The sequence below is a fragment of the Sinohyriopsis cumingii genome, chromosome 10 (assembly GCF_028554795.1).
Source record: "Sinohyriopsis cumingii isolate HCF-2022 chromosome 10, ASM2855479v2, whole genome shotgun sequence".
Lineage (NCBI taxonomy): Eukaryota > Metazoa > Mollusca > Bivalvia > Unionida > Unionidae > Sinohyriopsis > Sinohyriopsis cumingii.
The window spans coordinates 19519554-19535181 of NC_142970.1; positions in this window are offsets into that span (position 1 = coordinate 19519554).

The window sequence follows — 15628 nt, forward strand, 5'->3', positions numbered from 1 at the left end:
GCTCGCAATCACCAGTGGTTCCACAAACTACAGTTTGAGAACCGCTTACGTATAGAATATTGCCTGTCTTTAGCTGCGCATATAATACATATTTTTTATATTTTATAATCTTGTTAATATAGTCACATGACAAACTGTACATCGAAGGTGACCAATATAAATCAAACACAAAATGTAGTTTACGTACCTATCATTTCTTTAAAATCCACAAGTTACATCTCAGTCTTGATCAGTACAGAAATACGTTTACGACATAGTGTACAGTTAAATTTAGATGCTGAGACTTGATCAATACAGAAATATTTTTAAGACATACTTTACAGTTAAATTTAGATGCTGAGACTTGAGTAGTACAGAAATATGTTTAAGACATACTTTACAGTTAAATTTAGATGCTGAGACTTGAGTAGTACAGAAATATGTTTAAGACATACTTTACAGTTAAATTTAGATGCTGAGACTTGAGTAGTACAGAAATATGTTTAAGACATACTTTACAGTTAAATTTAGATGCTGAGACTTGAGTAGTACAGAAATATGTTTAAGACATACTTTACAGTTAAATTTAGATGCTGAGACTCGATAGACACGAGCTCCTAACAGTTCAAGTTTAGATTGTGAAAGGTCAAAATTTATATATAGTCACCTTAAGAAATCCATTTGAGATTGTCAAAGGTCAGGATTTATAAATGATAACCCTCACAATTTTAGTTCAGATCGTAAAAGGTCAGTTTTTGCAAATTATAACCTTGACGATTCTAACTTAGATTGCAGATAGTCAGTATTCGTAAATTAGAACCATGACGATTCAAGTTAAGATTGTAAACGGCCAGTCTTTGTAAATTAAAACCATGATAACTCCAGTTAAGATTGCAAAAGGTCAGTATTCGTAAATTAAAACCCTAATAATTCCAGTTAGGATTGTAAACGGTCAGTATTCGCAAATGAAAACCCTGATAATTCCAGATAATATTTTAAATAGCCAGTATTCGTAAATTAGAACCCTGACGATTCTAGTTTAGATTGTAAACGGCCAGTCTTTGTAAATTAAAACCATGATAATTCCAGTTAAGATTGTAAACGGTCAGTATTCGTAAAGTAAAACCATGAAAACCCAAGTTTAGATTGTAAATGGTCAGTATTTGTAAATGAAAACCCTGATAATTCCTGCTTAGATTGTAAATGGTCAGTATTGTAAATGGTCAGTATTCGTAAATGAAAACCCCGATAATTTCAGTTTAGATTGTAAAAGGTCAGTATTCGTTAATGAAACCCATGCTAATTTCAGTTTGGACTGCAAAAAGGTCAGTATTCGTAAATGAAAACCCCGATAATTTCAGTTAAGATTGTAACAGGTCAGTATTCGTAAATGAAAACCCTGATAATTTCAGTTTAGATTGTAAAAGGTCAGTATTCGTTAATGAAAACCCCGATAATTTCAGTTAAGATTGTGACAGGTCAGTATTCGTAAATGAAGACCCTGATAATTTCAGTCTAGATGGTAAAAGATCAGTATTCGTAAATGAAAACCCTGATAATTTCAGTTTTGATTGTAAAATGTCAGTATTCGTAAATTAAAACCTTTAGATTTTAAACGCCAACACTTTTACCCTTGTGAACAGCATGCCAATGTCCATATAGTGAAAATAACGAGTAAAATAAAGGGAAACAACCCATGCATATAACCAAATGACCTCATAGCGGTAGTGGCCAATTTTGTGCTCACCGATTCTACATCTGGTGCTTAAGGTCCAGCAGTCCGTACATCTAGTCATTTGGTATCATAGCAGTTGTGGCCTACTTGCAGGCCCGGCCCTAGAATGTGAGTGGTCCAAGGCAGCATGCGGGGCCCAAGGCTGCAAGCGATGAGCGCGGGGTCCCAAGGAAAACAATTGCATTTCGGAGTTGATTTCCTGAAAGCGCGGGGCCCAAGGCGGATGCCTCGTTCGCCTTGCCATAGGACCGGGCCAATCTACTTGGCAGTCCCAGACTCGAAGCATCATGCTTGCGACCTAGAAACCCATAAATGTAGTCATCAACGCTATGGTGGCCTACTTTATAGCAACGGATTCTACGTCTGATGCATGCGGCCTAGAAATACGGACACGTAGTCAGTCGACATCATAGCTGTTGTGGCCTACATTGTAGTAACGGATTCTAGATCTAATGCATGCGGCCTAGAAATCCGGACACGTAGTCAGTCGACATCATAGCTGTTGTGGCCTACATTACAGTAACGGATTCTACGCCTGATGAATGCGGCCTAGAAATCCAGGCACGGAGTCAATCGACATCATAGCTGTTGTGGCCTACATTGTAGTAACGGATTCTATGCCTAATGCGTGCGGCCTAGAACGTATTATGACTAATGCATTCGTCTCCATATATATGAAAAATTTATCTACTGACTAAAGACATTATCCGTATAGAAAGTCCCGTATTTGGTAATTACTTCTGCATAAAACTTGTCAAATCTAATTTCTTAAAATGTGCCAAACATGACTCCTTCTACTTGTTCCAACAGCTAGGAACGGTTTAACGCTCAGAAATAATAATTTTTATTCTCTTGGCATGTAGTTCATTGTTGTTCCTTAGAGTGCTAGGTAGTTTTTCCTCTTACGAAACTGAATACGTGGATTAGACCTTAACATTTTGTGTGCACCAAGAGAAACCAAGACACAAGTACACAGAGGATGAATGATGTATGGCAGGCAACAGGACGGAACAACTGATGGTTGCAGGGGAATTCATTTATAGGCCGTTTACTGACAAGTACAGACTCGATTACAGATTAATAAACACAACATCCTCGACACAGAAGGTCTGTATACTTCAGTACAATGACCTTTTTGAGCCGAGGGCAAAATAATATTTATTTTCTTGTTAGCAAACCAGAAATTTACGCTTTTAGTAAATGAAAGTGAAAGTGACTCCTTTTGAAAATAATTGTTCGAAACGATGTCAGAGTTTGACCTGTACAAAATATATGATATGAATTATGACTTTAATTTCTCTACAATATATATATATATATATATATATATATATATATATATATATATATATATATATATATATATATATATATATATATATATATATATATAAACAACTATTTACATTAATATATGTGTCAGCATGAAATCATGGACTTCTTAATGAATGATTCTTTTACTTGAACAAATAGATGAAATAAAATTAATGCAGCTGTCATATTCACTATTATATCCCACGCAATAAAGGAGTAATTAACAATAAAGTAATGTTTTAAATGATATTCACCCTTCCCATAATTTATTATTTTTCTGGGTGATTTTCCTTGCGCATAAAATTCAGTCTCATGATAGGTTTCCCTTCTGAATACCAAACGTAGCCAAATGTAGCCATGCGAAAGTCGGTCCGTATTATTTATATGGAGTCCGTATTTATTTAGATGGAGTCCATATTTATTTAGATGTGTGTTGCAACAAAGAGAGTAGTCACTTGGTTTAGTATACATATTTAAAATTCTCATTTTTTTCTGTTTGATAGCCCACTATTCTACTGTTGATGTATTGTAATTATTCTGTGTTCACAGCATCAAATAAACGGAAGAAGAACGTTTATAACGTTAATCAATATTTCAACATTCCAGGTTGGTATATATGCTTTAAAAAATATATCACAAACTTTACTATTGAATGCACAGTTGTTTTTTGTTCTTTCTATTAATACTAACTGTAATATTTTGTGTTATTATCAAAGAGTTTGCCTGTGATGATACAGAACCAAATCCTCACATACAGATACAATGCACACGTACAAACAGGCGCCCGACCCTATCCCTAAATTTCTCTGTACTAGCCAGGGTATCACTGCACAAATAGGCCAATTGCTTTTATACAAATCGGAAGATTTAATTTCATTTTACAATAATTAGAAACTTGTTACATTTTATAAACGGCACAGTAATTCATACATGTCTGATGCTTCCCTGTTAATAGAAGTTACACCTTTCAGCTGTATATCTGTCACGGCAACTTACACATATCAGTTGTACCCATGTTAATATAATTTACACCTTACTGCCGTATCTCTGTTAATACGGTTTACACCTTTCAGCTGTATCCCTGTTAATACAATACACGACCTGTTAAGACAAGTTACACAACCTTGCAGGATCACTTTTAATACAATTCACGCCTTTCAGCTGTTTCCCTATAAATACATCCTGTCTCTAAATTGTTTCAATATAATATTCCGGAATGGGTTCAATCCTCGGGCTCGGGCTATCTGTTTATGTGAGAAAGCTTGCCAATAGCTTTCCTTGGGTCAGTGGTATTCCCGGGGATTTCTCCACCAGGCGTACTGGCCGCCATGTATAACCTACCAGGTGCTGAAAAATGACATTAGCGCCCCCCCCCCCACCTATCATTCATAATATGATCAGAAAGAAAAATAAACATTCATTGTGTTATGAACATTAGGACGTATAATGCTAATGTGTGTCGAACGCTTCAAGATGACGACTTTTCCTGACATGAATATGTTCGTTCCAGAGATAAATTCAAACAAGCAAAGATATTCGCGACTAGTTGTATCTATCAATCTGCCGACATCCATCCATGCACACACACAGGTGCGTACGTACATACATACATACATTCATGCATGCATGCATGCATACATACATACATACATACATACGAATCCAGTAATCCATCTCTCTCTCTCTCTCTCTCTCTCTCTCTCTCTCTCTCTCAGCATTACTGAGTTATTTATTCTCCCTGCTTTTCTCCGTTACATGTGCACCTATTGCTACACGCTATGTACACAACTTCATTATATAAATCAAATATTCTGCTATCATTCGGAACCTTTGATCCGAGTGTGACAAAAACCAGTCAGTTGTATCGTAAGTGCATGGCAAAGCAATTACCATACTTGTACCAGTCTGTAATGATCGTATATCAGGGTACCAAATGTTATCAAGTCCCTTGATGCAATCGCCGCTACCGCTGTCGCTTGGCATTATTTCAAAGGAAGAGCTTGTATTAATTCCTGCATGAAATGAAGAATATGATCATGCATCATTCACAGTATGATGTGATGACTTTCCCATACATCCATACATTAGCTGAAGCATTCCAGTACGTCGGATTCAAAGGGTAAACACTTATACCGATGAATAGATAAATAGATAAATTACTTGTGCAAGGAAAAGTCATCTTCTTGAGATGTTCGATGTCAATTAACAATCATGGTTTTGACAATTATGGTTGGAAATAATTAGCAATCGTGGTTTTGACAATTACTGCAGGGAATAATTAGCAATAAAGATTTTTCACAATTATGTCTGGGAAGAAGTTGCTCTTCTTTTCAATCATCTACATGTATGATAACAAATAAGATTTGCATACAAATAAAAAGAGCTTACATGCATGCATAACGGTGCCATTTAATAATACAAGAATTAAATGGTACCTGGTAAGAATAAACTTGTCTCAAGAATTCAATGATACTCTAGGATTAAACTTGTCTTAAGAATTAAATAATACTCGGTAACAGCAGACTTGTATTAAGAATTCAGTGATACTCGGTAATAGTAAACTTGTCTTAAAAATTCAGTGATACTCGGTAGGAATAAACTTGTCTTAAGAATTCAGTGATACTCGGTAATAGTAAACTTGTCTTAAGAATTCAATGATACTCGGTAATAGTAAACTTATTTTAAGAATTCAATGATACTCGGTAATAGTAAACTTGTCTTAATAATTCAGTGATACTCGGTAGGAATAAACTTATCTCAAGAATTAAATGATACTCGGTAATAGTAAACTTGTCTTAAGAATTCAATAATGCTAGGTAATAGGAAACGTGTCTTAAGAATTCAATGATAATCGGTAATAGTAAACTTGTCTTAAGAATTCAATGATACTCGGTAGGAATAAACTTGTCTTAAGAATTCAATAATACTAGTTAATAGTAAACTTGTCTTAAGAATTCAATGATAATGGCAATAGTAAACTTGTCTTAAGAATTCAATGATACTCGGTAGGAATAAACTTGTCTTAAGAATTCAATGATACTCGGTAGGAATAAACTTGTCTCAAGAATTAAATGATACTCGGTAATAGTAAACTTGTCTTAAGAATTCAATGATACTCGGTAGGAATAAACTTGTCTTAAGAATTCAATGATACTCGGTAGGAATAAACTTGTCTTAAGAATTCAATGATACTCGGTAATAGTAAATTTGTCTTAAGACTTCAATGATACTCGGTAGGAATAAACTTGTCTTAAGACTTCAATGATACTCGGTAATAGTAAACTTGTCTTAAGAATTCAATGATACTCGGTAGGAATAAACTTGTCTTAAAAATTCAATGATACTCGGTAGGAATAAACTTGTCTTAAGAATTCAATGATACTCGGTAATAGTAAATTTGTCTTAAGACTTCAATGATACTCGGTAGGAATAAACTTGTCTTAAGACTTCAATGATACTCGGTAATAGTAAACTTGTCTTAAGAATTCAATGATACTCGGTAATAGTAAACTTATTTTAAGAATTCAATGATACTCGGTAATAGTAAACTTGTCTTAATAATTCAGTGATACTCGGTAGGAATAAACTTATCTCAAGAATTAAATGATACTCGGTAATAGTAAACTTGTCTTAAGAATTCAATAATGCTAGGTAATAGGAAACGTGTCTTAAGAATTCAATGATACTCGGTAATAGTAAACTTGTCTTAAGAATTCAATGATACTCGGTAGGAATAAACTTGTCTTAAGAATTCAATAATACTAGTTAATAGTAAACTTGTCTTAAGAATTCAATGATACTCGGTAATAGTAAACTTGTCTTAAGAATTCAATGATACTCGGTAATAGTAAACTTGTCTTAAGAATTCAATGATACTCGGTAATAGTAAACTTGTCTTAAGAATTCAATGATACTCGGTAGGAATAAACTTGTCTTAAGAATTCAATGATACTCGGTAGGAATAAACTTGTCTCAAGAATTAAATGATACTCGGTAATAGTAAACTTGTCTTAAGAATTCAATGATACTCGGTAGGAATAAACTTGTCTTAAGAATTCAATGATACTCGGTAGGAATAAACTTGTCTTAAGAATTCAATGATACTCGGTAATAGTAAATTTGTCTTAAGACTTCAATAATACTAGTTAATAGTAAACTTGTCTTAAGAATTCAATGATACTCGGTAATAGTAAACTTGTCTTAAGAATTCAATGATACTCGGTAGGAATAAACTTATCTCAAGAATTAAATGATACTCGGTAGGAATAAACTTGTCTTAAGAATTCAGTGATACTCGGTAGGAATAAACTTGTCTTAAGAATTAAATGATACTCGGTAATAGTAAACTTGTCTTAAGAATTCAATGATACTCGGTAATAGTAAATTTGTCTTAAAAATTCAATGATACTCGGTAGGAATAAACGTGTCTAAAGAATTCAGTAATACTCGGTAATAGTAAACGTGTCTTAAAGTTTATATGACATTCGTCCATCTCTATGCAGAAAATATGTAAGTGAAAGTTTGTGATTTGAACAAGATTTCTCAAGCTTTTATTATCAAATATACAAACGCTCAGCTCTGAAACTAAGAGGGAAATCTATTTCCGTAAATTGAACTGAGAGGGAAATACATTTTTGTGAACTTAGCTGCGAGGGATATCTGTTTGTATAACAAAAACAGGATCATGTTAAGCGGGTTTGTATTTTCTCAACGTATTTTAATTTAAATTGAAATTTAAATGCAATCTATTATTGTATACATAAAACGGGTCAATCAACCTACACGCAATTTATATCCCAGCAACAACAACATCTGAAAAGTGAACATCCACTTTGCAACAGAGAGCTTATAAATAATAAATTGCAAAGAATGTACAAAAATTGCAAAATTGCTCGAAAACGACGAGGTGCCGTAGCGGACAAAAGATGGTCCGATGAGAAAGTTGCAGTTGAAATTTCAATATCGTATGTCGAGAAATCCAATATCACTTATTGGATCAAATTGTATGTCCTTAAAGTTCTATTTTCTAGATCGAGATTTTATATTTAATATGTTGAATTATACAGTGGTGGTTTAAAGTTCTATTTCCTATGTCGAAGTGTTGCAGTGTATATTTTGAATTATACAGCGGTAGTTGAAATTTCAAAATTACATGTCGAGAATCCTAAATTCACAGGTTGAATGCAACTGTTTGTGAAAAAAGTTCCGTTTCATACGGCGAGTATTTAGATTTCATCTGTTGAATTACACAGCAACGAGATCCTTCCTCCTTGTTTAAAAATAACGCGGTCCGTTGATAAGAGCGACCTCTAGCGAAGAAATTCGTTGTAATTCTCGACCTGTGAATGGTAACTTTCAAACTGTAAATGCACGAAATGTAATGGAGCATCATAACTGAATACACGAATGATGTATCTTAATACTCGATATTATTTTGAATTGTTAAAGTGGACATTGTGTTATGTTACTTTTAACACCAACACATCATTTCACCATATAAAAATAACAATTCTGACAAGCACAATAAAATGTCCAATCAACGCTGTATAATTCAACAGATACAATCTAAAAACTCAACATGCGAAACGGAACTTTCAGCACCATCCATGTGATTCTACATGGTAAATTGAAACTCTCGACATATGACATTAAAATTTCAACAACCGCTGTGTAATTCAGAAGATACAATCTAAAAATTGACACTGGACATCGAATTTTCAACCAGCGGTGTGTAATTCAACAGATGAAATCTAAATACTCATCATATGAAATGGAACTTTCAACACAATTCTCGACATATTAAATTGAAATTTCAACCACCGCCGTGTAATTCAAACGACACAATCTAAAACCTCGACATAGAAAATATAACTTTCAGCCTCTACTGTTTAATTCAATAAATACAATCTAAAACCTAGACCTAGAAAATGGAACTTCAAGTACAAGCATTTTTGATACAACTTGTGAAATTGGAATTCTGGACTTGTGACATTAAAATTTCAACGGCAACGTTCTGATTGGACTAGCTTTTGTCCGCTACGGCGCCTCATATAAGAAGTCCAGTTGCGCATTCCGTCTCAAATAAGCATTGTCGGCGAAAATCGGCAATCTTCGGTAAATGCCGAAGGTGTGATAACCTTGATATAGTAATCATAATATCAGCACTTAAGAAGAAAAAAAAATGAAAATGTTAACAAAAGTTTCTTAAGCCTTATTTTCTCTAAAACTCTCTTGTCAGTCACGTTTCATCCTTGAAAAAAAATGCTTTGCAAACTACCTAAATTACAGAATTGTAGGAGAATAGCATTACCAGTCTAATTCAACAAACTATTTATTTCCTTAGAATACAAAGTGAAAATGTAAAAACAAAAGTTACGCTATAGCGAATTAAATCCCAGCTAATCTTGGAATTACACACAGGTCCTAATAATTAAAGTTCTGAATAAACATTATTTGAAATCCAAATTATATCCAAGGCTGGCTGTGTTGATATGCCTATGGTGGCCTGTATCGTCATATTGTACCAACAGTATTTTGTTGAATTACAGTAATATAAATCCAGGTTCGAATTCACTATACATCCCAGGGAAAGTCTCTTTTCCAAGAATATTACATTTTATGAGCACTCTGTATTTCCAGGGAATGAATAATTTTGAATTTAATAATTTCAATAAGTAAATTCCAACCCAAATGCAATACTGTACTCAACAATGAAATACTGTACTCAACAATGTAATATTGTGTAATACTGTACTCAACAATGTAATACTGTACTCAACAATGTAATACTGTACTCAACAATGTAATACTGTTCTGAACAATGTAATACTGTACTGAACAAGGTAATGCTGTACTCAACAATGTAATACTGTACTCAACAATGTAATACTGTACTCAACAATATAATACTGTACTCAACAATGTAATATTGTGTAATACTGTACTGAACAATGTAATACTGTATTCAACAATGTAATACTGTACTCAGCAATGTAATACTGCACTCAACAATGTAATACTGTACACAACATTGTAACACTGTACTCAACATTGTAATACTGTACACAACAATGATTCGCCTCAAGATCTTAAATCATGAATACAGATCATCAGAAAGACATTAGTTATATGACAAACTAAGACGCAAAAGGAAATGACGGATGAGGATCAAACATTCATTGTTTCTGAAGAATTAGAAGGTTTGTTACAATCGGACGCTTGACTGAAATCACGTATTCCAAGTATAACTATATAAAACAATATCCTTGTGTCCTTGAATCACCTTAAGATAATGATCCTCAATCAGAGAAAATTAAAAGTTGTTTACAAAACTGTCACTTGTTTTGGACAAGGTCAGCAACTAAATACAATGTTCGTTATCAAACACATATAAAGAAATTAAACAAAATACAGTTGAAAGAAAGAAAAAAAAAACGAACTTACAAACAATGCAAATCAAATATACAAAACAATAGATACAAGCGGGTGTTCTCAAGCAAGGATAATTGGGAGTTTTTTGTGTTTTTTGTTTTTTAAATGGAAAATTCATCGCGTTCAAACGTTCGGTTTCAGAGCGTTATTCAGACGAATGCAAAACTACACGAGCTTCTATTACAAGTTATTGTCAAACGGTGCACACGACAGGATGGAGGCAATTCCTTTGCAACATGTGTGTGTGAGATTTGGATTTGTAACGTAGATTTTTTTTTTAAAAAAAACTTTCATATCAATACGATGTTAGCAGTGTGACAGTTTATAGTGATATCTATCACTGCCGCATCATGCCGCATACATATAGCATAATGTCCCACCCAGTCACATTATCCTGACACCAGGCCGACCATTTCAAACACTAACCACTTAATGCTGAGCGCCAAGCGAGGTTGTTGCTAGTACCATTTGTATGTCTCTGGTATGACTCAACCAGGGTTCGAACCCGTGACCTCAGTCTTAAAATCAGAAATAAAAGAACAAATGCACAAAAGCAGAATGCCGCGAAATTTTATATTGTCAGGTACTGTCAACGTTTGTGATAAATTCTATATTAAGACTTGCTTACAGTACAAACTAGACTAATTGCACAGGGTTTCTGTGAATCTCTCTCTCTCTCTCTCTCTCTCTCTCTCTCTCTCTCTCTCAGATTCATAAGCATGTTTTATGTCAAGCAATCTATAAGCACTGTCCCATTTTTATATAAGGTATCTGTAAGACCAGAAGCTATCATTAATCATAAAATTAAACATTTAATGAGGACTCATTATTCTTCAATATTCCTGTTATACTGACTCATTTCAACATTTTTTAATCACTTAAATGACATTCATAGCTATGCTTCTTCTGTGCTTGCGCAAGGTCAGCAGGTTTATAATATATTCAGTAACTTGTAACTAACGTCATTTACATTTTCATCATTTTTGTTTGGCTGATAATGAAATTCAAATACAAATTTAACCAATCAAAACTAACGTTACTTATGATACTACAAAAATAACATCAATTCTGATTGGCTGAAAAAAGGAACCTCAAATTGAAACTCAATCTTACAAAATTTAAGATTTCCAGGCATGGTGATTGAATTTTTAATGTATCTTTTATTTTTAAAGTCTCTAGCACAAATTAATGATTTTCAGTGAAAGAACGGTATTATTGTTGTTGTTGTTGTTCTAGGGTTTAACGCCATTTTTCAGAACGGTATTATTCCATCTGATTATCAGCACAGTTTCAACACGACTGAAAAAGGCATGAACGACCTACTCAGCGAGGGATCGAACGTACAGTAGCGATGAGCTTATTCACTACATTCAGAGTCTTTCTAATAATATTTTCTGCAGTTCTTTCATATTACCATGGAATTTCACCAAAGAGTACTTCTCCCTAATTTTGTTGTTTCTTTCTGTCATTCTGTCTTTATTGTCTGTATCGTTTAACCGAATCTTCACAACTTCATCCAGAACACATCGTGCAATGATATTACAGTACTTTTTGGTTAAGATGCAAATTGCATACCGTTACAGACACATGAGCTCACTGAGAAGAAAACCGGTCGATATTGTACAAATAATTTACACATCAATGAACATTGAATTAACACACTTTTCACAATCTGTTATGATATTCGTGCGATATCTATTGGAGTAATTCATCACTGCTTGTGGGCAACACTTCAAAGAAGAACCAGTATACATTACGCTATCAAGTCAAGACCATAAGAATGTATACTTAACGCTTTAGGATGATGGTTTCTCCTTGTAACCATGAATTAAAGCGAGAACTTTGATCAGATTAGTGGTCCTGAGACCAAAATTACACAGAAAGATAGACGAGACACATTAGAATGTATAGTTAACACTTCAGGATGATAGCTTTTCCTCGCATTTATGTATTAAACGAAGAGATTCGATAATGTACCTACCACCAAAATTATGTATGTATGTATGTATGTATGTATGTGTATATATATATATATATATATATATATATATATATATATATATATATATATATATATATATATATATATATATATATATATATATATATATATATATATGTGTGTGTGTGTGTGTGTGTGTGTGTGTATGTATGTATATATGTATATATATATATATATATATATATATATATATATATATATATATATATATATATATATATATATATATATATATGATGGATGGATGCACAATAATACTTTAATAACACAAAATGGGATCACTTTGTTGAGCAGACCTTCTATTGCGATTGAGAAGAAAGATTAGAAGAATACTTGAAATGAAGAATATAACATAATACATAAAAAAAATACTACGCGATCGTAACTTTTCGAGTAAAGGAAACGCACAATGTTGCTCAATGCTACAAATAGACAATATGCGCATAATAGTTGTGGTATGACCGTATGAGCTTTTAACCCCCACCCCCCTTTCTTTCACTGAGGAGTAACATTAATATTACGAAAGTGATTTGTGACTAATAATTATAAATTGCACACAATTTGAACACATTTAATAAAATTCCTTTATATTTTACAAAGATAGCTTCAATGAATGATCGCCATTTGAAAATTGCCACCAGTTTAAGAAATAAAAACGAAGGAAGACTGGTCGTGCAACTGCTGGCCTACAGAGGGATTATGGAGATACGTACATACTTTAAAATGTTACCTACTTTGTGATTAGCAGCTGTGGCTTACAGGGTGATGATGGACTTTAAAGTGCATATTAAAATGTTATATATGTTATGATAGGATCATAGGATCTGCGGCCTACATGGCGATTTCGGGCTTAAAAATGTATATTAAAATGGCACATATTTCAAGATAGCACCTCCGGCCTACATGGTGATTGTGGACTTAAGAACTCGTATTAAAATGCTATATCATTTTTTATAACAGCCGTGGCCTACATAGTGAATATTAAAATGCTATATAATTTTTATAACAACTGGGTCCTATATTTTGATTATGAACTGAAGAACTCATATTAAAATAATCTATATTTCAGGATAACACATGTGACCTACATTTTGATTATGGATTGAAGAACTCATATTAAAATAATCTATATGTCAGGATAACACATGTGACCTACATTTTGATTATGGATTGAAGAACTCATAATAAAATAATCTATATTTCAGGATAACACATGTGATCTACAATCTGATTATGGACTGAAGAACTCATATTAAAATAATCTATATTTCAGGATAACACATGTGACCTACATTTTGATTATGGATTGAAGAACTCATATTAAAATAATCTATATTTCAGGATAACACATGTGACCTACATTTTGATTATGGATTGAAGAACTCATATTAAAATAATCTATATGTCAGGATAACACATGTGACCTACATTTTGATTATGGATTGAAGAACTCATAATAAAATAATCTATATTTCAGGATAACACATGTGATCTATAATCTGATTATGGACTGAAGAAATCATATTAAAATAATCTATATTTCAGGATAACACATGTGACCTACATTTTGATTATGGATTGAAGAACTCATATCAAAATAATCTATATTTCAGGATAACACATGTGATCTACAATCTGATTATGGACTGAAGAACTCATCTTAAAATAATCTATATTTCAGGATAACACATGTGACCTACATTTTGATTATGGACTGAAGAACTCATAATAAAATAATCTATATTTCAGGATAACACATGTGACCTACATTTTGATTATGGACCGAAGAACTCATATTAAAATAATCTATATTTCAGGATAACACATGTGACCTACATTTTGATTATGGACCGATGAACTCATATTAAAATAATCTATATTTCAGGATAACACATGTGATCTGCAATCTGATTATGGACTGAGGAACTGATATTAAAATAATCTATATGTCAGGATAACACATGTGACCTACATTTTGATTATGGATTGAAGAACTCATATTAAAATAATCTGTATTTCAGGATAACACATGTGATCTACAATCTGATTATGGACTGAAGAACTCATATTAAAATAATCTATATTTCAGGATAACACATGTGACCTACATTTTGATTATGGATTGAAGAACTCATATTAAAATAATCTATATTTCAGGATAACACATGTGACCTACATTTTGATTATGGATTGAAGAACTCATATTAAAATAATCTATATTTCAGGATAACACATGTGACCTACATTTTGATTATGGACTGAAGAACTCATATTAAAATATCTATATTTCAGGATAACACATGTGACCTACATTTTGATTATGGATTGAAGAACTCGTATGAAAATAATCTATATTTCATGATGACACATGTGACCTACATTTTGATTATGGACTTAAGAATTCGTATTTAAATGTTATATAATTTTTATAACAGCTGTGGCCTAAATGGTTAATATGGGCTTAATAACACATGTTAAAATGTTATATATTTCATGGTAGCACCTGAGGTCTACATGGCGATTATGGACTTAAGCAACTGTGTTAAAGTACTAGATATTTTGTGAGAGCATATGTGGACTGTATGGCGAATTTGGACTTAAGAACGCACATTAAAATGTTATATATCTATCTCTTATATCAACTAATCGTAGAATCAATTTAAACTTTGACTTTTCTTTAAGCTTAGACATTATTACTTGAAAACAGTGTCAAGGGAAATTTTATTAAACAGCATCTCAGACACGTCGTACATTTACATGTACATGAAAGGAACTTAAACCATGAAACAAGTCGTTTTTGAAAAGTGTGAAGCTTTATTTCACTTGTAACATATCCTCATTAACTCGAGTTTACTCCATTTCAGATCAAGTATATGACATTAGACTGAGTCAAGGCATGTCATGTACCCTTTAACTCCTAATTTCAGCTACATTTTGACCTTTCTGTTCCATAATGGCTGTTTTGGCTGATATGAACTTTCTTATCACCCTGACAGATGGTCTAGCAAGTTCTGATATCCATGTATATGTATATATATATATATATATATATATATATATATATATATATATATATATATATATATACGCCGTTGCAATGTTTGACCATTAAAAGAAAATTTAATTCTTCATCAAATGTACGTACAAAACAGATAAACGTAAAACGT